Here is a 22,967-nt window from a genome sequence, read left to right as displayed (position 1 = left end):
TGTGTGTATGTGCCCGTGTGTGTAGGGGAAGGGGTCGGTAGATGTGTTCACGCAGAGCAAGTTGCATACATCGCCAACAGCCATTCTCTCCTGCTCCTGTGCATCCAGTTCGGAAGCGAACCCACCCAATTGTTCTATATGTCTGCTACCCTGACCGCATTCACACATCATTGGCTATTAGTATGCAGCTTGTGGGCGCTGTCAATGGGATATAAGCACCATTCCCCATGTCTGCAATAGCTAGACCAGATTCTGAGGTATAATGAGCAGGGGTCCAGGCACTTCGCCTGACAAACGCCGGGCTTAGCCCTGCCGGGCCTAGCCCTGAGGGGCCTAACTGGGCATGGCCCTGTGTAAGGTAGGGTGAGCAGGGGACCACTTGCAACTAACCTTCGGCACCAATCAGGCATGGAGAGGTCTGTGCAAATGCCCAGCCCTTTAGCAATCTCGATCTGCAAAACCTTCAACTCCTAATTCTCATGGCTCCCAGAAGCCCTAGCCCATATGCAAATGAGGCGAGTTCCTATCAGCATCCTTGTTCTGCTTGATTTTATCAAAGTGACTGCCTGATTAGTGAAAGGGTATTTATTCTCAGAGGTTTGCTTCAAAGGCGATAATGCAGTAAATAGACAACATTATTCTTTGTAAGTTGATATTGTCTCCTGGATCCTACTCCAGTAACCCTTTTTCTACCTTTACAAATGTCTTCCGTAAGTGGTGCTCAGCAGAAAATGGAGTATAATAACAGTTGACATTTTTTATTTTCTGTTCTATTTTCAAAAACCCTCCGTAGCTGTATTTAAAGCGCAAACACCCCATAAATAACTTGCAATGAGTATTCCATGTCTAAAAGGCAGAGGAGCTGTCATACAACATTAACTGACAATCAAGGAAACCTTGAGGTGAACCAAAAAATGTCCAGAACATTTATTGGTTCAATAATTCAGTTTTGAGGTGAATTAGTAAAAAGTTCCAAAGTTGCTCCAGGTGAGGCTTGAACTCACAACCTCGGCATTGCTCACTGCATGTACTGCTGTATAAGTACCGCGCGCTAACCGATTGCGCCACTGGAGCTGCTGTGTTTTGGTTTTCGACATGAAACTACACCCACAAACACACACACAAGTGTACAAAAGCACCCACAAGCTCTGGCATTGTCTTTTTAGCTGACACCAAATTATGGGTGCCTTGTAGTGCCCATATTGTGCCACTGGAGCTTACCTTTTAGCCTGATATACACTTTGCCACTGATGTTCAGCCAATGGTGCAGTCAAATGTCCCTTCTACATTTTTGTCATGCTGCAGGCAGTGCCACTGGAGCCAGCATGATGCTCTTCCTCATATTCAACACGTGTCAATTGAAACACCTCCCAATGTCATCTTGGCGATGCCTATAAACACCCCAGGACTTTGATGAATTTTTCTCAACAGCAAGTGAGGCAGTTTTCCTGCAAACGGCTGGATGTACCTCAACAAGGAACGCATTGTGGTTCTATTTTGAAGATGTTTGTGTTATTACCTGTAAAGACTTGAATGCCTAACATAATCCCTGTAGACGAGGTGGCCGAGTAGTTAAGGAGATAGACTGCTAATCTACTGTACACGCGTGGTTTCGAATCCCACCTTTGTCGATTTTAACTTTTGAAATCTTTTTTAAACATCTGCATTGCTCTAAGCACCATTGCCATTGGCTTTCAAAGAACATACAGACAAAAGTGAAAATATGCATGTTAGTTGATTAAGAAGGACACAAACAAGGTTGTCGTGTTACTGGCAGGAATGCAATCTGCTGTGCTTGACTACCCTTTGAGCCAGAATCCGGATAGAAATTTAAAAAAGCAAAGGTAATATCCATATTGTCTCTCTGCTGCCATGTACATGTTTTTTTCAACTTTCACGCATCACATCTCCTCATTAGTCACCCTAAAATTGCACGGAATACGCACAAATTAGCTGCTCCTCAAAAAATCGGCCAGAAAAAAACAGGTCAAATCACAATCATATACATACATTCTCACACACCCTTCAAATATGTCTACCCAGTAAACATCATGTTGTGTGCTCGTTGTGTTGCTGTTATGCGTCGTAACGTGAGGGGCTCTGTAGCTCAGTGGCAGAGCACTGGTCTTGTAAACCAGGGGTCGTGAGTTCGATCCTCATCAGGCCCTCCAAATGGTAATTTTCTTGAACATTGTTGAATAGGAACTGATATTGCACATTGTACCTGTGCAACCTTTTACCAATGGATTCGGGCCTATAACAAAGCCACAAGCGCAAGGTGTCTGAATAGTCTGTGGGGAAGGTCGGCTTTCTGGACCTAATTTCTTCAAGAAAAAGACCTTGATAATCTTGTGATGACAGATGCAGATGATCACGGTGAAGCCCTTACTCTATTGAACAGTACAGCGGTTCTGGGTTGCACGCCTTTCTCTATTTTCAGGGACGTTGATGTGGCAAAATTTAATTGGAAAAGGGTTATTGCCATCACTCACTATTTAAATTCAATGACATCACAGGAAGCAGCAGCATCTGAACTTTGATCTTGGCTGGAAACGTTGAATGATGCCAAACACTGGGAAACTGGAGCTTGCGTTATGCTGGTTTTACTACTAATGGTGTGCCATACGGAAGCTCAAGCACCTTCCTCTGGATTAGTGTTGTGAACCCTCCAGGAGCTCTTGTTATATTTTTCTGAACTTCAACTTGATGTGTTTATCTATCAATGGCCGGGTAAGGAAGAACGAGTCAACGATCTTGTTTCTATTATGACAAACATGATCTATTTTTCACTGACTTTGCACCACCATTGTTTTATCTCTTCTTTAAGCATGGGACTCGAGCACCGTTCCCAAACAGACGAGGTGGCCGAGTGGTTAAGGCGATGGACTGCTAATCCATTGTGCTCTGCACGCGTGGGTTCGAATCCCACCTTCGTCGTATTTTTTCTTTATAGTCTGCATTTAAACATAGACCAAAGTCTTTCAACCTCCCTGTGAAAGACAGGAATGAGTACAGATATGGAAATAGAGATGTAAAAATAAGTTCATTGGTGCAGGCGGAGAATGAAATTAGTCAAAGACTTTCCTCGTAGGTTTCCATTCTTTACTATTATAGGAGCCAAAATCAGCGCAGTTAGTAAACTCCCAAGCTTACATCCCAAATTCTTTTTTCTTTTAGTTGTCTGCCTTTTACATGTTCCTTTTGCCATCATTCTGACCTGCTATCTAAACTCATGAACCTGTTCAGCATCCTACTCAATACATACATACCCGTAAAAGTACATACTCAAACGCATACCGACAATGTATCACCAACATAAGCACACACGCTTTCGCAAATCAGATGTATGATGACGTACTGAACACATGCAGAGATATACAGCCATTTTTACACAACCAGAAATTCATATACCTGGAGATCTACCTAGGTAAAACCCATGGTTTCTTTGCACTTTCTGTTGTTGGCTGTGAGCAAGCAGCAGGTGGCCTTGTAGCTCAGTGGCAGAGCACTGGTCTCGTAAACCAGGGGTCATGAGTTCAAACCTCATCCGGGCCTCGGGCGGATTATTTTCAAAAAGCACGGGGAAGAGAAGCCAGAGTTGCACCATCTACAGAGAACCTTTTATGACGGGATGCATCCTCATAATTGAAGTCTTCCACAGAAGGAGTGAAATAGAGTTCGAGAGGAAGGCCTAATGTTTTCAGGCAAAGACTGACAAAAACCTTGCAATGTCGCATGTAGCTGCTTTGGTGAAAAGACTGTTCAAGTTCACAATGCAACGGAGGGGTGTTCCCCATCTCCATACAATCATCTCTTTGATAATGTAAACGTGCCAGGCGTGTTGAAAGACAAAGACAGACACAACCGCACATACCAGTTGAAGAAAGACAGCCAGCAAACACATTTGTATAGAGGTAAGCAAGCCTCAATTAGAGATGTGAGTCCCTCCGTTTCTGCGGGAGTCCACAAGTTTAATAAAAAATGAACACATATCTTTCATGTTCTAATGATTACCAATCTTTCTGATTAGCTCTGCATAGCTCCAATGGCTATGTGTGTGTGTGTGTGTGTATGTGCCCGTGTGTGTAGGGGAAGGGGTCGGTAGATGTGTTCACGCAGAGCAAGTTGCATACATCGCCAACAGCCATTCTCTCCTGCTCCTGTGCATCCAGTTCGGAAGCGAACCCACCCAATTGTTCTATATGTCTGCTACCCTGACCGCATTCACACATCATTGGCTATTAGTATGCAGCTTGTGGGCGCTGTCAATGGGATATAAGCACCATTCCCCATGTCTGCAATAGCTAGACCAGATTCTGAGGTATGATGAGCAGGGGTCCAGGCACTTCGCCTGACGAACGCCTGACAAACGCCGGGCTTAGCCCTGCCGGGCCTAGCCCTGAGGGGCCTAACTGGGCATGGCCCTGTGTAAGGTAGGGTGAGCAGGGGACCACTTGCAACTAACCTTCGGCACCAATCAGGCATGGAGAGGTCTGTGCAAATGCCCAGCCCTTTAGCAATCTCGATCTGCAAAACCTTCAACTCCTAATTCTCATGGCTCCCAGAAGCCCTAGCCCATATGCAAATGAGGCGAGTTCCTATCAGCATCCTTGTTCTGCTTGATTTTATCAAAGTGACTGCCTGATTAGTGAAAGGGTATTTATTCTCAGAGGTTTGCTTCAAAGGCGATAATGCAGTAAATAGACAACATTATTCTTTGTAAGTTGATATTGTCTCCTGGATCCTACTCCAGTAACCCTTTTTCTACCTTTACAAATGTCTTCCGTAAGTGGTGCTCAGCAGAAAATGGAGTATAATAACAGTTGACATTTTTTATTTTCTGTTCTATTTTCAAAAACCCTCCGTAGCTGTATTTAAAGCGCAAACACCCCATAAATAACTTGCAATGAGTATTCCATGTCTAAAAGGCAGAGGAGCTGTCATACAACATTAACTGACAATCAAGGAAACCTTGAGGTGAACCAAAAAATGTCCAGAACATTTATTGGTTCAATAATTCAGTTTTGAGGTGAATTAGTAAAAAGTTCCAAAGTTGCTCCAGGTGAGGCTTGAACTCACAACCTCGGCATTGCTCACTGCATGTACTGCTGTATAAGTACCGCGCGCAAACCGATTGCGCCACTGGAGCTGCTGTGTTTTGGTTTTCGACATGAAACTACACCCACAAACACACACACAAGTGTACAAAAGCACCCACAAGCTCTGGCATTGTCTTTTTAGCTGACACCAAATTATGGGTGCCTTGTAGTGCCCATATTGTGCCACTGGAGCTTACCTTTTAGCCTGACATACACTTTGCCACTGATGTTCAGCCAATGGTGCAGTCAAATGTCCCTTCTACATTTTTGTCATGCTGCAGGCAGTGCCACTGGAGCCAGCATGATGCTCTTCCTCATATTCAACACGTGTCAATTGAAACACCTCCCAATGTCATCTTGGCGATGCCTATAAACACCCCAGGACTTTGATGAATTTTTCTCAACAGCAAGTGAGGCAGTTTTCCTGCAAACGGCTGGATGTACCTCAACAAGGAACGCATTGTGGTTCTATTTTGAAGATGTTTGTGTTATTACCTGTAAAGACTTGAATGCCTAACATAATCCCTGTAGACGAGGTGGCCGAGTGGTTAAGGCGATGGACTGCTAATCTACTGTACACGCGTGGTTTCGAATCCCACCTTTGTCGATTTTAACTTTTGAAATCTTTTTTAAACATCTGCATTGCTCTAAGCACCATTGCCATTGGCTTTCAAAGAACATACAGACAAAAGTGAAAATATGCATGTTAGTTGATTAAGAAGGACACAAACAAGGTTGTCGTGTTACTGGCAGGAATGCAATCTGCTGTGCTTGACTACCCTTTGAGCCAGAATCCGGATAGAAATTTAAAAAAGCAAAGGTAATATCCATATTGTCTCTCTGCTGCCATGTACATGTTTTTTTCAACTTTCACGCATCACATCTCCTCATTAGTCACCCTAAAATTGCACGGAATACGCACAAATTAGCTGCTCCTCAAAAAATCGGCCAGAAAAAAACAGGTCAAATCACAATCATATACATACATTCTCACACACCCTTCAAATATGTCTACCCAGTAAACATCATGTTGTGTGCTCGTTGTGTTGCTGTTATGCGTCGTAACGTGAGGGGCTCTGTAGCTCAGTGGCAGAGCACTGGTCTTGTAAACCAGGGGTCGTGAGTTCGATCCTCATCAGGCCCTCCAAATGGTAATTTTCTTGAACATTGTTGAATAGGAACTGATATTGCACATTGTACCTGTGCAACCTTTTACCAATGGATTCGGGCCTATAACAAAGCCACAAGCGCAAGGTGTCTGAATAGTCTGTGGGGAAGGTCGGCTTTCTGGACCTAATTTCTTCAAGAAAAAGACCTTGATAATCTTGTGATGACAGATGCAGATGATCACGGTGAAGCCCTTACTCTATTGAACAGTACAGCGGTTCTGGGTTGCACGCCTTTCTCTATTTTCAGGGACGTTGATGTGGCAAAATTTAATTGGAAAAGGGTTATTGCCATCACTCACTATTTAAATTCAATGACATCACAGGAAGCAGCAGCATCTGAACTTTGATCTTGGCTGGAAACGTTGAATGATGCCAAACACTGGGAAACTGGAGCTTGCGTTATGCTGGTTTTACTACTAATGGTGTGCCATACGGAAGCTCAAGCACCTTCCTCTGGATTAGTGTTGTGAACCCTCCAGGAGCTCTTGTTATATTTTTCTGAACTTCAACTTGATGTGTTTATCTATCAATGGCCGGGTAAGGAAGAACGAGTCAACGATCTTGTTTCTATTATGACAAACATGATCTATTTTTCACTGACTTTGCACCACCATTGTTTTATCTCTTCTTTAAGCATGGGACTCAAGCACCGTTCCCAAACAGACGAGGTGGCCGAGTGGTTAAGGCGATGGACTGCTAATCCATTGTGCTCTGCACGCGTGGGTTCGAATCCCACCTTCGTCGTATTTTTTCTTTATAGTCTGCATTTAAACATAGACCAAAGTCTTTCAACCTCCCTGTGAAAGACAGGAATGAGTACAGATATGGAAATAGAGATGTAAAAATAAGTTCATTGGTGCAGGCGGAGAATGAAATTAGTCAAAGACTTTCCTCGTAGGTTTCCATTCTTTACTATTATAGGAGCCAAAATCAGCGCAGTTAGTAAACTCCCAAGCTTACATCCCAAATTCTTTTTTCTTTTAGTTGTCTGCCTTTTACATGTTCCTTTTGCCATCATTCTGACCTGCTATCTAAACTCATGAACCTGTTCAGCATCCTACTCAATACATACATACCCGTAAAAGTACATACTCAAACGCATACCGACAATGTATCACCAACATAAGCACACACGCTTTCGCAAATCAGATGTATGATGACGTACTGAACACATGCAGAGATATACAGCCATTTTTACACAACCAGAAATTCATATACCTGGAGATCTACCTAGGTAAAACCCATGGTTTCTTTGCACTTTCTGTTGTTGGCTGTGAGCAAGCAGCAGGTGGCCTTGTAGCTCAGTGGCAGAGCACTGGTCTCGTAAACCAGGGGTCATGAGTTCAAACCTCATCAGGGCCTCGGGCGGATTATTTTCAAAAAGCACGGGGAAGAGAAGCCAGAGTTGCACCATCTACAGAGAACCTTTTATGACGGGATGCATCCTCATAATTGAAGTCTTCCACAGAAGGAGTGAAATAGAGTTCGAGAGGAAGGCCTAATGTTTTCAGGCAAAGACTGACAAAAACCTTGCAATGTCGCATGTAGCTGCTTTGGTGAAAAGACTGTTCAAGTTCACAATGCAACGGAGGGGTGTTCCCCATCTCCATACAATCATCTCTTTGATAATGTAAACGTGCCAGGCGTGTTGAAAGACAAAGACAGACACAACCGCACATACCAGTTGAAGAAAGACAGCCAGCAAACACATTTGTATAGAGGTAAGCAAGCCTCAATTAGAGATGTGAGTCCCTCCGTTTCTGCGGGAGTCCACAAGTTTAATAAAAAATGAACACATATCTTTCATGTTCTAATGATTACCAATCTTTCTGATTAGCTCTGCATAGCTCCAATGGCTATGTGTGTGTGTGTGTGTGTATGTGCCCGTGTGTGTAGGGGAAGGGGTCGGTAGATGTGTTCACGCAGAGCAAGTTGCATACATCGCCAACAGCCATTCTCTCCTGCTCCTGTGCATCCAGTTCGGAAGCGAACCCACCCAATTGTTCTATATGTCTGCTACCCTGACCGCATTCACACATCATTGGCTATTAGTATGCAGCTTGTGGGCGCTGTCAATGGGATATAAGCACCATTCCCCATGTCTGCAATAGCTAGACCAGATTCTGAGGTATAATGAGCAGGGGTCCAGGCACTTCGCCTGACAAACGCCGGGCTTAGCCCTGCCGGGCCTAGCCCTGAGGGGCCTAACTGGGCATGGCCCTGTGTAAGGTAGGGTGAGCAGGGGACCACTTGCAACTAACCTTCGGCACCAATCAGGCATGGAGAGGTCTGTGCAAATGCCCAGCCCTTTAGCAATCTCGATCTGCAAAACCTTCAACTCCTAATTCTCATGGCTCCCAGAAGCCCTAGCCCATATGCAAATGAGGCGAGTTCCTATCAGCATCCTTGTTCTGCTTGATTTTATCAAAGTGACTGCCTGATTAGTGAAAGGGTATTTATTCTCAGAGGTTTGCTTCAAAGGCGATAATGCAGTAAATAGACAACATTATTCTTTGTAAGTTGATATTGTCTCCTGGATCCTACTCCAGTAACCCTTTTTCTACCTTTACAAATGTCTTCCGTAAGTGGTGCTCAGCAGAAAATGGAGTATAATAACAGTTGACATTTTTTATTTTCTGTTCTATTTTCAAAAACCCTCCGTAGCTGTATTTAAAGCGCAAACACCCCATAAATAACTTGCAATGAGTATTCCATGTCTAAAAGGCAGAGGAGCTGTCATACAACATTAACTGACAATCAAGGAAACCTTGAGGTGAACCAAAAAATGTCCAGAACATTTATTGGTTCAATAATTCAGTTTTGAGGTGAATTAGTAAAAAGTTCCAAAGTTGCTCCAGGTGAGGCTTGAACTCACAACCTCGGCATTGCTCACTGCATGTACTGCTGTATAAGTACCGCGCGCAAACCGATTGCGCCACTGGAGCTGCTGTGTTTTGGTTTTCGACATGAAACTACACCCACAAACACACACACAAGTGTACAAAAGCACCCACAAGCTCTGGCATTGTCTTTTTAGCTGACACCAAATTATGGGTGCCTTGTAGTGCCCATATTGTGCCACTGGAGCTTACCTTTTAGCCTGATATACACTTTGCCACTGATGTTCAGCCAATGGTGCAGTCAAATGTCCCTTCTACATTTTTGTCATGCTGCAGGCAGTGCCACTGGAGCCAGCATGATGCTCTTCCTCATATTCAACACGTGTCAATTGAAACACCTCCCAATGTCATCTTGGCGATGCCTATAAACACCCCAGGACTTTGATGAATTTTTCTCAACAGCAAGTGAGGCAGTTTTCCTGCAAACGGCTGGATGTACCTCAACAAGGAACGCATTGTGGTTCTATTTTGAAGATGTTTGTGTTATTACCTGTAAAGACTTGAATGCCTAACATAATCCCTGTAGACGAGGTGGCCGAGTGGTTAAGGCGATGGACTGCTAATCTACTGTACACGCGTGGTTTCGAATCCCACCTTTGTCGATTTTAACTTTTGAAATCTTTTTTAAACATCTGCATTGCTCTAAGCACCATTGCCATTGGCTTTCAAAGAACATACAGACAAAAGTGAAAATATGCATGTTAGTTGATTAAGAAGGACACAAACAAGGTTGTCGTGTTACTGGCAGGAATGCAATCTGCTGTGCTTGACTACCCTTTGAGCCAGAATCCGGATAGAAATTTAAAAAAGCAAAGGTAATATCCATATTGTCTCTCTGCTGCCATGTACATGTTTTTTTCAACTTTCACGCATCACATCTCCTCATTAGTCACCCTAAAATTGCACGGAATACGCACAAATTAGCTGCTCCTCAAAAAATCGGCCAGAAAAAAACAGGTCAAATCACAATCATATACATACATTCTCACACACCCTTCAAATATGTCTACCCAGTAAACATCATGTTGTGTGCTCGTTGTGTTGCTGTTATGCGTCGTAACGTGAGGGGCTCTGTAGCTCAGTGGCAGAGCACTGGTCTTGTAAACCAGGGGTCGTGAGTTCGATCCTCATCAGGCCCTCCAAATGGTAATTTTCTTGAACATTGTTGAATAGGAACTGATATTGCACATTGTACCTGTGCAACCTTTTACCAATGGATTCGGGCCTATAACAAAGCCACAAGCGCAAGGTGTCTGAATAGTCTTTGGGGAAGGTCGGCTTTCTGGACCTAATTTCTTCAAGAAAAAGACCTTGATAATCTTGTGATGACAGATGCAGATGATCACGGTGAAGCCCTTACTCTATTGAACAGTACAGCGGTTCTGGGTTGCACGCCTTTCTCTATTTTCAGGGACGTTGATGTGGCAAAATTTAATTGGAAAAGGGTTATTGCCATCACTCACTATTTAAATTCAATGACATCACAGGAAGCAGCAGCATCTGAACTTTGATCTTGGCTGGAAACGTTGAATGATGCCAAACACTGGGAAACTGGAGCTTGCGTTATGCTGGTTTTACTACTAATGGTGTGCCATACGGAAGCTCAAGCACCTTCCTCTGGATTAGTGTTGTGAACCCTCCAGGAGCTCTTGTTATATTTTTCTGAACTTCAACTTGATGTGTTTATCTATCAATGGCCGGGTAAGGAAGAACGAGTCAACGATCTTGTTTCTATTATGACAAACATGATCTATTTTTCACTGACTTTGCACCACCATTGTTTTATCTCTTCTTTAAGCATGGGACTCAAGCACCGTTCCCAAACAGACGAGGTGGCCGAGTGGTTAAGGCGATGGACTGCTAATCCATTGTGCTCTGCACGCGTGGGTTCGAATCCCACCTTCGTCGTATTTTTTCTTTATAGTCTGCATTTAAACATAGACCAAAGTCTTTCAACCTCCCTGTGAAAGACAGGAATGAGTACAGATATGGAAATAGAGATGTAAAAATAAGTTCATTGGTGCAGGCGGAGAATGAAATTAGTCAAAGACTTTCCTCGTAGGTTTCCATTCTTTACTATTATAGGAGCCAAAATCAGCGCAGTTAGTAAACTCCCAAGCTTACATCCCAAATTCTTTTTTCTTTTAGTTGTCTGCCTTTTACATGTTCCTTTTGCCATCATTCTGACCTGCTATCTAAACTCATGAACCTGTTCAGCATCCTACTCAATACATACATACCCGTAAAAGTACATACTCAAACGCATACCGACAATGTATCACCAACATAAGCACACACGCTTTCGCAAATCAGATGTATGATGACGTACTGAACACATGCAGAGATATACAGCCATTTTTACACAACCAGAAATTCATATACCTGGAGATCTACCTAGGTAAAACCCATGGTTTCTTTGCACTTTCTGTTGTTGGCTGTGAGCAAGCAGCAGGTGGCCTTGTAGCTCAGTGGCAGAGCACTGGTCTCGTAAACCAGGGGTCATGAGTTCAAACCTCATCAGGGCCTCGGGCGGATTATTTTCAAAAAGCACGGGGAAGAGAAGCCAGAGTTGCACCATCTACAGAGAACCTTTTATGACGGGATGCATCCTCATAATTGAAGTCTTCCACAGAAGGAGTGAAATAGAGTTCGAGAGGAAGGCCTAATGTTTTCAGGCAAAGACTGACAAAAACCTTGCAATGTCGCATGTAGCTGCTTTGGTGAAAAGACTGTTCAAGTTCACAATGCAACGGAGGGGTGTTCCCCATCTCCATACAATCATCTCTTTGATAATGTAAACGTGCCAGGCGTGTTGAAAGACAAAGACAGACACAACCGCACATACCAGTTGAAGAAAGACAGCCAGCAAACACATTTGTATAGAGGTAAGCAAGCCTCAATTAGAGATGTGAGTCCCTCCGTTTCTGCGGGAGTCCACAAGTTTAATAAAAAATGAACACATATCTTTCATGTTCTAATGATTACCAATCTTTCTGATTAGCTCTGCATAGCTCCAATGGCTATGTGTGTGTGTGTGTGTGTATGTGCCCGTGTGTGTAGGGGAAGGGGTCGGTAGATGTGTTCACGCAGAGCAAGTTGCATACATCGCCAACAGCCATTCTCTCCTGCTCCTGTGCATCCAGTTCGGAAGCGAACCCACCCAATTGTTCTATATGTCTGCTACCCTGACCGCATTCACACATCATTGGCTATTAGTATGCAGCTTGTGGGCGCTGTCAATGGGATATAAGCACCATTCCCCATGTCTGCAATAGCTAGACCAGATTCTGAGGTATAATGAGCAGGGGTCCAGGCACTTCGCCTGACAAACGCCGGGCTTAGCCCTGCCGGGCCTAGCCCTGAGGGGCCTAACTGGGCATGGCCCTGTGTAAGGTAGGGTGAGCAGGGGACCACTTGCAACTAACCTTCGGCACCAATCAGGCATGGAGAGGTCTGTATCAATGCCCAGCCCTTTAGCAATCTCGATCTGCAAAACCTTCAACTCCTAATTCTCATGGCTCCCAGAAGCCCTAGCCCATATGCAAATGAGGCGAGTTCCTATCAGCATCCTTGTTCTGCTTGATTTTATCAAAGTGACTGCCTGATTAGTGAAAGGGTATTTATTCTCAGAGGTTTGCTTCAAAGGCGATAATGCAGTAAATAGACAACATTATTCTTTGTAAGTTGATATTGTCTCCTGGATCCTACTCCAGTAACCCTTTTTCTACCTTTACAAATGTCTTCCGTAAGTGGTGCTCAGCAGAAAATGGAGTATAATAACAGTTGACATTTTTTATTTTCTGTTCTATTTTCAAAAACCCTCCGTAGCTGTATTTAAAGCGCAAACACCCCATAAATAACTTGCAATGAGTATTCCATGTCTAAAAGGCAGAGGAGCTGTCATACAACATTAACTGACAATCAAGGAAACCTTGAGGTGAACCAAAAAATGTCCAGAACATTTATTGGTTCAATAATTCAGTTTTGAGGTGAATTAGTAAAAAGTTCCAAAGTTGCTCCAGGTGAGGCTTGAACTCACAACCTCGGCATTGCTCACTGCATGTACTGCTGTATAAGTACCGCGCGCTAACCGATTGCGCCACTGGAGCTGCTGTGTTTTGGTTTTCGACATGAAACTACACCCACAAACACACACACAAGTGTACAAAAGCACCCACAAGCTCTGGCATTGTCTTTTTAGCTGACACCAAATTATGGGTGCCTTGTAGTGCCCATATTGTGCCACTGGAGCTTACCTTTTAGCCTGATATACACTTTGCCACTGATGTTCAGCCAATGGTGCAGTCAAATGTCCCTTCTACATTTTTGTCATGCTGCAGGCAGTGCCACTGGAGCCAGCATGATGCTCTTCCTCATATTCAACACGTGTCAATTGAAACACCTCCCAATGTCATCTTGGCGATGCCTATAAACACCCCAGGACTTTGATGAATTTTTCTCAACAGCAAGTGAGGCAGTTTTCCTGCAAACGGCTGGATGTACCTCAACAAGGAACGCATTGTGGTTCTATTTTGAAGATGTTTGTGTTATTACCTGTAAAGACTTGAATGCCTAACATAATCCCTGTAGACGAGGTGGCCGAGTAGTTAAGGAGATAGACTGCTAATCTACTGTACACGCGTGGTTTCGAATCCCACCTTTGTCGATTTTAACTTTTGAAATCTTTTTTAAACATCTGCATTGCTCTAAGCACCATTGCCATTGGCTTTCAAAGAACATACAGACAAAAGTGAAAATATGCATGTTAGTTGATTAAGAAGGACACAAACAAGGTTGTCGTGTTACTGGCAGGAATGCAATCTGCTGTGCTTGACTACCCTTTGAGCCAGAATCCGGATAGAAATTTAAAAAAGCAAAGGTAATATCCATATTGTCTCTCTGCTGCCATGTACATGTTTTTTTCAACTTTCACGCATCACATCTCCTCATTAGTCACCCTAAAATTGCACGGAATACGCACAAATTAGCTGCTCCTCAAAAAATCGGCCAGAAAAAAACAGGTCAAATCACAATCATATACATACATTCTCACACACCCTTCAAATATGTCTACCCAGTAAACATCATGTTGTGTGCTCGTTGTGTTGCTGTTATGCGTCGTAACCTGAGGGGCTCTGTAGCTCAGTGGCAGAGCACTGGTCTTGTAAACCAGGGGTGAGTTCGATCCTCATCAGGGCCTCCAAATGGTAATTTTCTTGAACATTGTTGAATAGGAACTGATATTGCACATTGTACCTGTGCAACCTTTTACCAATGGATTCGGGCCTATAACAAAGCCACAAGCGCAAGGTGTCTGAATAGTCTGTGGGGAAGGTCGGCTTTCTGGACCTAATTTCTTCAAGAAAAAGACCTTGATAATCTTGTGATGACAGATGCAGATGATCACGGTGAAGCCCTTACTCTATTGAACAGTACAGCGGTTCTGGGTTGCACGCCTTTCTCTATTTTCAGGGACGTTGATGTGGCAAAATTTAATTGGAAAAGGGTTATTGCCATCACTCACTATTTAAATTCAATGACATCACAGGAAGCAGCAGCATCTGAACTTTGATCTTGGCTGGAAACGTTGAATGATGCCAAACACTGGGAAACTGGAGCTTGCGTTATGCTGGTTTTACTACTAATGGTGTGCCATACGGAAGCTCAAGCACCTTCCTCTGGATTAGTGTTGTGAACCCTCCAGGAGCTCTTGTTATATTTTTCTGAACTTCAACTTGATGTGTTTATCTATCAATGGCCGGGTAAGGAAGAACGAGTCAACGATCTTGTTTCTATTATGACAAACATGATCTATTTTTCACTGACTTTGCACCACCATTGTTTTATCTCTTCTTTAAGCATGGGACTCGAGCACCGTTCCCAAACAGACGAGGTGGCCGAGTGGTTAAGGCGATGGACTGCTAATCCATTGTGCTCTGCACGCGTGGGTTCGAATCCCACCTTCGTCGTATTTTTTCTTTATAGTCTGCATTTAAACATAGACCAAAGTCTTTCAACCTCCCTGTGAAAGACAGGAATGAGTACAGATATGGAAATAGAGATGTAAAAATAAGTTCATTGGTGCAGGCGGAGAATGAAATTAGTCAAAGACTTTCCTCGTAGGTTTCCATTCTTTACTATTATAGGAGCCAAAATCAGCGCAGTTAGTAAACTCCCAAGCTTACATCCCAAATTCTTTTTTCTTTTAGTTGTCTGCCTTTTACATGTTCCTTTTGCCATCATTCTGACCTGCTATCTAAACTCATGAACCTGTTCAGCATCCTACTCAATACATACATACCCGTAAAAGTACATACTCAAACGCATACCGACAATGTATCACCAACATAAGCACACACGCTTTCGCAAATCAGATGTATGATGACGTACTGAACACATGCAGAGATATACAGCCATTTTTACACAACCAGAAATTCATATACCTGGAGATCTACCTAGGTAAAACCCATGGTTTCTTTGCACTTTCTGTTGTTGGCTGTGAGCAAGCAGCAGGTGGCCTTGTAGCTCAGTGGCAGAGCACTGGTCTCGTAAACCAGGGGTCATGAGTTCAAACCTCATCCGGGCCTCGGGCGGATTATTTTCAAAAAGCACGGGGAAGAGAAGCCAGAGTTGCACCATCTACAGAGAACCTTTTATGACGGGATGCATCCTCATAATTGAAGTCTTCCACAGAAGGAGTGAAATAGAGTTCGAGAGGAAGGCCTAATGTTTTCAGGCAAAGACTGACAAAAACCTTGCAATGTCGCATGTAGCTGCTTTGGTGAAAAGACTGTTCAAGTTCACAATGCAACGGAGGGGTGTTCCCCATCTCCATACAATCATCTCTTTGATAATGTAAACGTGCCAGGCGTGTTGAAAGACAAAGACAGACACAACCGCACATACCAGTTGAAGAAAGACAGCCAGCAAACACATTTGTATAGAGGTAAGCAAGCCTCAATTAGAGATGTGAGTCCCTCCGTTTCTGCGGGAGTCCACAAGTTTAATAAAAAATGAACACATATCTTTCATGTTCTAATGATTACCAATCTTTCTGATTAGCTCTGCATAGCTCCAATGGCTATGTGTGTGTGTGTGTGTGTATGTGCCCGTGTGTGTAGGGGAAGGGGTCGGTAGATGTGTTCACGCAGAGCAAGTTGCATACATCGCCAACAGCCATTCTCTCCTGCTCCTGTGCATCCAGTTCGGAAGCGAACCCACCCAATTGTTCTATATGTCTGCTACCCTGACCGCATTCACACATCATTGGCTATTAGTATGCAGCTTGTGGGCGCTGTCAATGGGATATAAGCACCATTCCCCATGTCTGCAATAGCTAGACCAGATTCTGAGGTATGATGAGCAGGGGTCCAGGCACTTCGCCTGACGAACGCCTGACAAACGCCGGGCTTAGCCCTGCCGGGCCTAGCCCTGAGGGGCCTAACTGGGCATGGCCCTGTGTAAGGTAGGGTGAGCAGGGGACCACTTGCAACTAACCTTCGGCACCAATCAGGCATGGAGAGGTCTGTGCAAATGCCCAGCCCTTTAGGAATCTCGATCTGCAAAACCTTCAACTCCTAATTCTCATGGCTCCCAGAAGCCCTAGCCCATATGCAAATGAGGCGAGTTCCTATCAGCATCCTTGTTCTGCTTGATTTTATCAAAGTGACTGCCTGATTAGTGAAAGGGTATTTATTCTCAGAGGTTTGCTTCAAAGGCGATAATGCAGTAAATAGACAACATTATTCTTTGTAAGTTGATATTGTCTCCTGGATCCTACTCCAGTAACCCTTTTTCTACCTTTACAAATGTCTTCCGTAAGTGGTGCTCAGCAGAAAATGGAGTATAATAACAGTTGACATTTTTTATTTTCTGTTCTATTTTCAAAAACCCTCCGTAGCTGTATTTAAAGCGCAAACACCCCATAAATAACTTGCTATGAGTATTCCATGTCTAAAAGGCAGAGGAGCTGTCATACAACATTAACTGACAATCAAGGAAACCTTGAGGTGAACCAAAAAATGTCCAGAACATTTATTGGTTCAATAATTCAGTTTTGAGGTGAATTAGTAAAAAGTTCCAAAGTTGCTCTAGGTGAGGCTTGAACTCACAACCTCGGCATTGCTCACTGCATGTACTGCTGTATAAGTACCGCGCGCTAACCGATTGCGCCACTGGAGCTGCTGTGTTTTGGTTTTCGACATGAAACTACACCCACAAACACACACACAAGTGTACAAAAGCACCCACAAGCTCTGGCATTGTCTTTTTAGCTGACACCAAATTATGGGTGCCTTGTAGTGCCCATATTGTGCCACTGGAGCTTACCTTTTAGCCTGATATACACTTTGCCACTGATGTTCAGCCAATGGTGCAGTCAAATGTCCCTTCTACATTTTTGTCATGCTGCAGGCAGTGCCACTGGAGCCAGCATGATGCTCTTCCTCATATTCAACACGTGTCAATTGAAACACCTCCCAATGTCATCTTGGCGATGCCTATAAACACCCCAGGACTTTGATGAATTTTTCTCAACAGCAAGTGAGGCAGTTTTCCTGCAAACGGCTGGATGTACCTCAACAAGGAACGCATTGTGGTTCTATTTTGAAGATGTTTGTGTTATTACCTGTAAAGACTTGAATGCCTAACATAATCCCTGTAGACGAGGTGGCCGAGTGGTTAAGGGGATAGACTGCTAATCTACTGTACACGCGTGGTTTCGAATCCCACCTTTGTCGATTTTAACTTTTGAAATCTTTTTTAAACATCTGCATTGCTCTAAGCACCATTGCCATTGGCTTTCAAAGAACATACAGACAAAAGTGAAAATATGCATGTTAGTTGATTAAGAAGGACACAAACAAGGTTGTCGTGTTACTGGCAGGAATGCAATCTGCTGTGCTTGACTACCCTTTGAGCCAGAATCCGGATAGAAATTTAAAAAAGCAAAGGTAATATCCATATTGTCTCTCTGCTGCCATGTACATGTTTTTTTCAACTTTCACGCATCACATCTCCTCATTAGTCACCCTAAAATTGCACGGAATACGCACAAATTAGCTGCTCCTCAAAAAATCGGCCAGAAAAAAACAGGTCAAATCACAATCATATACATACATTCTCACACACCCTTCAAATATGTCTACCCAGTAAACATCATGTTGTGTGCTCGTTGTGTTGCTGTTATGCGTCGTAACCTGAGGGGCTCTGTAGCTCAGTGGCAGAGCACTGGTCTTGTCGATCCTCATCAGGGCCTCCAAATGGTAATTTTCTTGAACATTGTTGAATAGGAACTGATATTGCACATTGTACCTGTGCAACCTTTTACCAATGGATTCGGGCCTATAACAAAGCCACAAGCGCAAGGTGTCTGAATAGTCTGTGGGGAAGGTCGGCTTTCTGGACCTAATTTCTTCAAGAAAAAGACCTTGATAATCTTGTGATGACAGATGATCACGGTGAAGCCCTTACTCTATTGAACAGTACAGCGGTTCTGGGTTGCACGCCTTTCTCTATTTTCAGGGACGTTGATGTGGCAAAATTTAATTGGAAAAGGGTTATTGCCATCACTCACTATTTAAATTCAATGACATCACAGGAAGCAGCAGCATCTGAACTTTGATCTTGGCTGGAAACGTTGAATGATGCCAAACACTGGGAAACTGGAGCTTGCGTTATGCTGGTTTTACTACTAATGGTGTGCCATACGGAAGCTCAAGCACCTTCCTCTGGATTAGTGTTGTGAACCCTCCAGGAGCTCTTGTTATATTTTTCTGAACTTCAACTTGATGTGTTTATCTATCAATGGCCGGGTAAGGAAGAACGAGTCAACGATCTTGTTTCTATTATGACAAACATGATCTATTTTTCACTGACTTTGCACCACCATTGTTTTATCTCTTCTTTAAGCATGGGACTCGAGCACCGTTCCCAAACAGACGAGGTGGCCGAGTGGTTAAGGCGATGGACTGCTAATCCATTGTGCTCTGCACGCGTGGGTTCGAATCCCACCTTCGTCGTATTTTTTCTTTATAGTCTGCATTTAAACATAGACCAAAGTCTTTCAACCTCCCTGTGAAAGACAGGAATGAGTACAGATATGGAAATAGAGATGTAAAAATAAGTTCATTGGTGCAGGCGGAGAATGAAATTAGTCAAAGACTTTCCTCGTAGGTTTCCATTCTTTACTATTATAGGAGCCAAAATCAGCGCAGTTAGTAAACTCCCAAGCTTACATCCCAAATTCTTTTTTCTTTTAGTTGTCTGCCTTTTACATGTTCCTTTTGCCATCATTCTGACCTGCTATCTAAACTCATGAACCTGTTCAGCATCCTACTCAATACATACATACCCGTAAAAGTACATACTCAAACGCATACCGACAATGTATCACCAACATAAGCACACACGCTTTCGCAAATCAGATGTATGATGACGTACTGAACACATGCAGAGATATACAGCCATTTTTACACAACCAGAAATTCATATACCTGGAGATCTACCTAGGTAAAACCCATGGTTTCTTTGCACTTTCTGTTGTTGGCTGTGAGCAAGCAGCAGGTGGCCTTGTAGCTCAGTGGCAGAGCACTGGTCTCGTAAACCAGGGGTCATGAGTTCAAACCTCATCAGGGCCTCGGGCGGATTATTTTCAAAAAGCACGGGGAAGAGAAGCCAGAGTTGCACCATCTACAGAGAACCTTTTATGACGGGATGCATCCTCATAATTGAAGTCTTCCACAGAAGGAGTGAAATAGAGTTCGAGAGGAAGGCCTAATGTTTTCAGGCAAAGACTGACAAAAACCTTGCAATGTCGCATGTAGCTGCTTTGGTGAAAAGACTGTTCAAGTTCACAATGCAACGGAGGGGTGTTCCCCATCTCCATACAATCATCTCTTTGATAATGTAAACGTGCCAGGCGTGTTGAAAGACAAAGACAGACACAACCGCACATACCAGTTGAAGAAAGACAGCCAGCAAACACATTTGTATAGAGGTAAGCAAGCCTCAATTAGAGATGTGAGTCCCTCCGTTTCTGCGGGAGTCCACAAGTTTAATAAAAAATGAACACATATCTTTCATGTTCTAATGATTACCAATCTTTCTGATTAGCTCTGCATAGCTCCAATGGCTATGTGTGTGTGTGTGTGTGTATGTGCCCGTGTGTGTAGGGGAAGGGGTCGGTAGATGTGTTCACGCAGAGCAAGTTGCATACATCGCCAACAGCCATTCTCTCCTGCTCCTGTGCATCCAGTTCGGAAGCGAACCCACCCAATTGTTCTATATGTCTGCTACCCTGACCGCATTCACACATCATTGGCTATTAGTATGCAGCTTGTGGGCGCTGTCAATGGGATATAAGCACCATTCCCCATGTCTGCAATAGCTAGACCAGATTCTGAGGTATAATGAGCAGGGGTCCAGGCACTTCGCCTGACAAACGCCGGGTTTAGCCCTGCCGGGCCTAGCCCTGAGGGGCCTAACTGGGCATGGCCCTGTGTAAGGTAGGGTGAGCAGGGGACCACTTGCAACTAACCTTCGGCACCAATCAGGCATGGAGAGGTCTGTGCAAATGCCCAGCCCTTTAGCAATCTCGATCTGCAAAACCTTCAACTCCTAATTCTCATGGCTCCCAGAAGCCCTAGCCCATATGCAAATGAGGCGAGTTCCTATCAGCATCCTTGTTCTGCTTGATTTTATCAAAGTGACTGCCTGATTAGTGAAAGGGTATTTATTCTCAGAGGTTTGCTTCAAAGGCGATAATGCAGTAAATAGACAACATTATTCTTTGTAAGTTGATATTGTCTCCTGGATCCTACTCCAGTAACCCTTTTTCTACCTTTACAAATGTCTTCCGTAAGTGGTGCTCAGCAGAAAATGGAGTATAATAACAGTTGACATTTTTTATTTTCTGTTCTATTTTCAAAAACCCTCCGTAGCTGTATTTAAAGCGCAAACACCCCATAAATAACTTGCAATGAGTATTCCATGTCTAAAAGGCAGAGGAGCTGTCATACAACATTAACTGACAATCAAGGAAACCTTGAGGTGAACCAAAAAATGTCCAGAACATTTATTGGTTCAATAATTCAGTTTTGAGGTGAATTAGTAAAAAGTTCCAAAGTTGCTCCAGGTGAGGCTTGAACTCACAACCTCGGCATTGCTCACTGCATGTACTGCTGTATAAGTACCGCGCGCTAACCGATTGCGCCACTGGAGCTGCTGTGTTTTGGTTTTCGACATGAAACTACACCCACAAACACACACACAAGTGTACAAAAGCACCCACAAGCTCTGGCATTGTCTTTTTAGCTGACACCAAATTATGGGTGCCTTGTAGTGCCCATATTGTGCCACTGGAGCTTACCTTTTAGCCTGATATACACTTTGCCACTGATGTTCAGCCAATGGTGCAGTCAAATGTCCCTTCTACATTTTTGTCATGCTGCAGGCAGTGCCACTGGAGCCAGCATGATGCTCTTCCTCATATTCAACACGTGTCAATTGAAACACCTCCCAATGTCATCTTGGCGATGCCTATAAACACCCCAGGACTTTGATGAATTTTTCTCAACAGCAAGTGAGGCAGTTTTCCTGCAAACGGCTGGATGTACCTCAACAAGGAACGCATTGTGGTTCTATTTTGAAGATGTTTGTGTTATTACCTGTAAAGACTTGAATGCCTAACATAATCCCTGTAGACGAGGTGGCCGAGTAGTTAAGGAGATAGACTGCTAATCTACTGTACACGCGTGGTTTCGAATCCCACCTTTGTCGATTTTAACTTTTGAAATCTTTTTTAAACATCTGCATTGCTCTAAGCACCATTGCCATTGGCTTTCAAAGAACATACAGACAAAAGTGAAAATATGCATGTTAGTTGATTAAGAAGGACACAAACAAGGTTGTCGTGTTACTGGCAGGAATGCAATCTGCTGTGCTTGACTACCCTTTGAGCCAGAATCCGGATAGAAATTTAAAAAAGCAAAGGTAATATCCATATTGTCTCTCTGCTGCCATGTACATGTTTTTTTCAACTTTCACGCATCACATCTCCTCATTAGTCACCCTAAAATTGCACGGAATACGCACAAATTAGCTGCTCCTCAAAAAATCGGCCAGAAAAAAACAGGTCAAATCACAATCATATACATACATTCTCACACACCCTTCAAATATGTCTACCCAGTAAACATCATGTTGTGTGCTCGTTGTGTTGCTGTTATGCGTCGTAACCTGAGGGGCTCTGTAGCTCAGTGGCAGAGCACTGGTCTTGTAAACCAGGGGTGAGTTCGATCCTCATCAGGGCCTCCAAATGGTAATTTTCTTGAACATTGTTGAATAGGAACTGATATTGCACATTGTACCTGTGCAACCTTTTACCAATGGATTCGGGCCTATAACAAAGCCACAAGCGCAAGGTGTCTGAATAGTCTGTGGGGAAGGTCGGCTTTCTGGACCTAATTTCTTCAAGAAAAAGACCTTGATAATCTTGTGATGACAGATGCAGATGATCACGGTGAAGCCCTTACTCTATTGAACAGTACAGCGGTTCTGGGTTGCACGCCTTTCTCTATTTTCAGGGACGTTGATGTGGCAAAATTTAATTGGAAAAGGGTTATTGCCATCACTCACTATTTAAATTCAATGACATCACAGGAAGCAGCAGCATCTGAACTTTGATCTTGGCTGGAAACGTTGAATGATGCCAAACACTGGGAAACTGGAGCTTGCGTTATGCTGGTTTTACTACTAATGGTGTGCCATACGGAAGCTCAAGCACCTTCCTCTGGATTAGT

The 22,967-nt window shown here is 43.6% G+C and overlaps 23 non-coding genes across 23 annotated transcripts; 17 read left to right on the top strand and 6 right to left on the bottom strand.

Annotated features, from left to right (window-relative positions):
• Positions 1-979: 979 nt before the first annotated feature.
• Positions 980-1,074, bottom strand: TRNAI-UAU (transfer RNA isoleucine (anticodon UAU)). The gene is made up of 2 exons: positions 1,037-1,074; positions 980-1,015 (listed from the first exon to the last, which is right to left on the bottom strand). It is a non-coding gene; the product is annotated as a tRNA-Ile (tRNA).
• Positions 1,075-2,095: 1,021 nt separating this feature from the next.
• Positions 2,096-2,168, top strand: TRNAT-UGU (transfer RNA threonine (anticodon UGU)). Its single transcript has one exon. It is a non-coding gene; the product is annotated as a tRNA-Thr (tRNA).
• Positions 2,169-2,855: 687 nt separating this feature from the next.
• On the top strand, positions 2,856-2,937 carry TRNAS-GCU (transfer RNA serine (anticodon GCU)). The gene has a single exon. It is a non-coding gene; the product is annotated as a tRNA-Ser (tRNA).
• Positions 2,938-3,483: 546 nt separating this feature from the next.
• On the top strand, positions 3,484-3,555 carry TRNAT-CGU (transfer RNA threonine (anticodon CGU)). The gene has a single exon. It is a non-coding gene; the product is annotated as a tRNA-Thr (tRNA).
• A 1,499-nt stretch (positions 3,556-5,054) lies between these two features.
• TRNAI-UAU (transfer RNA isoleucine (anticodon UAU)) lies at positions 5,055-5,149 on the bottom strand. The gene is made up of 2 exons: positions 5,112-5,149; positions 5,055-5,090 (listed from the first exon to the last, which is right to left on the bottom strand). It is a non-coding gene; the product is annotated as a tRNA-Ile (tRNA).
• Positions 5,150-5,629: 480 nt separating this feature from the next.
• On the top strand, positions 5,630-5,706 carry TRNAS-GCU (transfer RNA serine (anticodon GCU)). Its single transcript has one exon. It is a non-coding gene; the product is annotated as a tRNA-Ser (tRNA).
• A 464-nt stretch (positions 5,707-6,170) lies between these two features.
• TRNAT-UGU (transfer RNA threonine (anticodon UGU)) lies at positions 6,171-6,243 on the top strand. Its single transcript has one exon. It is a non-coding gene; the product is annotated as a tRNA-Thr (tRNA).
• A 687-nt stretch (positions 6,244-6,930) lies between these two features.
• Positions 6,931-7,012, top strand: TRNAS-GCU (transfer RNA serine (anticodon GCU)). Its single transcript has one exon. It is a non-coding gene; the product is annotated as a tRNA-Ser (tRNA).
• A 546-nt stretch (positions 7,013-7,558) lies between these two features.
• TRNAT-CGU (transfer RNA threonine (anticodon CGU)) lies at positions 7,559-7,630 on the top strand. Its single transcript has one exon. It is a non-coding gene; the product is annotated as a tRNA-Thr (tRNA).
• A 1,488-nt stretch (positions 7,631-9,118) lies between these two features.
• Positions 9,119-9,213, bottom strand: TRNAI-UAU (transfer RNA isoleucine (anticodon UAU)). Its single transcript has 2 exons — positions 9,176-9,213; positions 9,119-9,154 (listed from the first exon to the last, which is right to left on the bottom strand). It is a non-coding gene; the product is annotated as a tRNA-Ile (tRNA).
• A 480-nt stretch (positions 9,214-9,693) lies between these two features.
• Positions 9,694-9,770, top strand: TRNAS-GCU (transfer RNA serine (anticodon GCU)). Its single transcript has one exon. It is a non-coding gene; the product is annotated as a tRNA-Ser (tRNA).
• Positions 9,771-10,234: 464 nt separating this feature from the next.
• Positions 10,235-10,307, top strand: TRNAT-UGU (transfer RNA threonine (anticodon UGU)). Its single transcript has one exon. It is a non-coding gene; the product is annotated as a tRNA-Thr (tRNA).
• A 687-nt stretch (positions 10,308-10,994) lies between these two features.
• TRNAS-GCU (transfer RNA serine (anticodon GCU)) lies at positions 10,995-11,076 on the top strand. The gene has a single exon. It is a non-coding gene; the product is annotated as a tRNA-Ser (tRNA).
• Positions 11,077-11,622: 546 nt separating this feature from the next.
• On the top strand, positions 11,623-11,694 carry TRNAT-CGU (transfer RNA threonine (anticodon CGU)). The gene has a single exon. It is a non-coding gene; the product is annotated as a tRNA-Thr (tRNA).
• Positions 11,695-13,182: 1,488 nt separating this feature from the next.
• TRNAI-UAU (transfer RNA isoleucine (anticodon UAU)) lies at positions 13,183-13,277 on the bottom strand. The gene is made up of 2 exons: positions 13,240-13,277; positions 13,183-13,218 (listed from the first exon to the last, which is right to left on the bottom strand). It is a non-coding gene; the product is annotated as a tRNA-Ile (tRNA).
• A 1,022-nt stretch (positions 13,278-14,299) lies between these two features.
• Positions 14,300-14,368, top strand: TRNAT-UGU (transfer RNA threonine (anticodon UGU)). The gene has a single exon. It is a non-coding gene; the product is annotated as a tRNA-Thr (tRNA).
• Positions 14,369-15,055: 687 nt separating this feature from the next.
• On the top strand, positions 15,056-15,137 carry TRNAS-GCU (transfer RNA serine (anticodon GCU)). Its single transcript has one exon. It is a non-coding gene; the product is annotated as a tRNA-Ser (tRNA).
• Positions 15,138-15,683: 546 nt separating this feature from the next.
• Positions 15,684-15,755, top strand: TRNAT-CGU (transfer RNA threonine (anticodon CGU)). Its single transcript has one exon. It is a non-coding gene; the product is annotated as a tRNA-Thr (tRNA).
• A 1,499-nt stretch (positions 15,756-17,254) lies between these two features.
• TRNAI-UAU (transfer RNA isoleucine (anticodon UAU)) lies at positions 17,255-17,349 on the bottom strand. The gene is made up of 2 exons: positions 17,312-17,349; positions 17,255-17,290 (listed from the first exon to the last, which is right to left on the bottom strand). It is a non-coding gene; the product is annotated as a tRNA-Ile (tRNA).
• Positions 17,350-19,105: 1,756 nt separating this feature from the next.
• TRNAS-GCU (transfer RNA serine (anticodon GCU)) lies at positions 19,106-19,187 on the top strand. The gene has a single exon. It is a non-coding gene; the product is annotated as a tRNA-Ser (tRNA).
• Positions 19,188-19,733: 546 nt separating this feature from the next.
• On the top strand, positions 19,734-19,805 carry TRNAT-CGU (transfer RNA threonine (anticodon CGU)). The gene has a single exon. It is a non-coding gene; the product is annotated as a tRNA-Thr (tRNA).
• A 1,488-nt stretch (positions 19,806-21,293) lies between these two features.
• Positions 21,294-21,388, bottom strand: TRNAI-UAU (transfer RNA isoleucine (anticodon UAU)). Its single transcript has 2 exons — positions 21,351-21,388; positions 21,294-21,329 (listed from the first exon to the last, which is right to left on the bottom strand). It is a non-coding gene; the product is annotated as a tRNA-Ile (tRNA).
• Positions 21,389-22,410: 1,022 nt separating this feature from the next.
• On the top strand, positions 22,411-22,479 carry TRNAT-UGU (transfer RNA threonine (anticodon UGU)). Its single transcript has one exon. It is a non-coding gene; the product is annotated as a tRNA-Thr (tRNA).
• The last annotated feature ends 488 nt before the right edge of the window (positions 22,480-22,967 follow it).

The sequence above is a fragment of the Ambystoma mexicanum genome, unplaced genomic scaffold, assembly GCF_040938575.1.
Source record: "Ambystoma mexicanum isolate Mex_15411 unplaced genomic scaffold, UKY_AmexF1_1 Mex_scaf46, whole genome shotgun sequence".
Classification (NCBI taxonomy): domain Eukaryota; kingdom Metazoa; phylum Chordata; class Amphibia; order Caudata; family Ambystomatidae; genus Ambystoma; species Ambystoma mexicanum.
The sequence above is the reverse complement of the archived record's forward strand: the minus strand, read 5'-3'. Positions and strand labels throughout refer to the sequence as shown.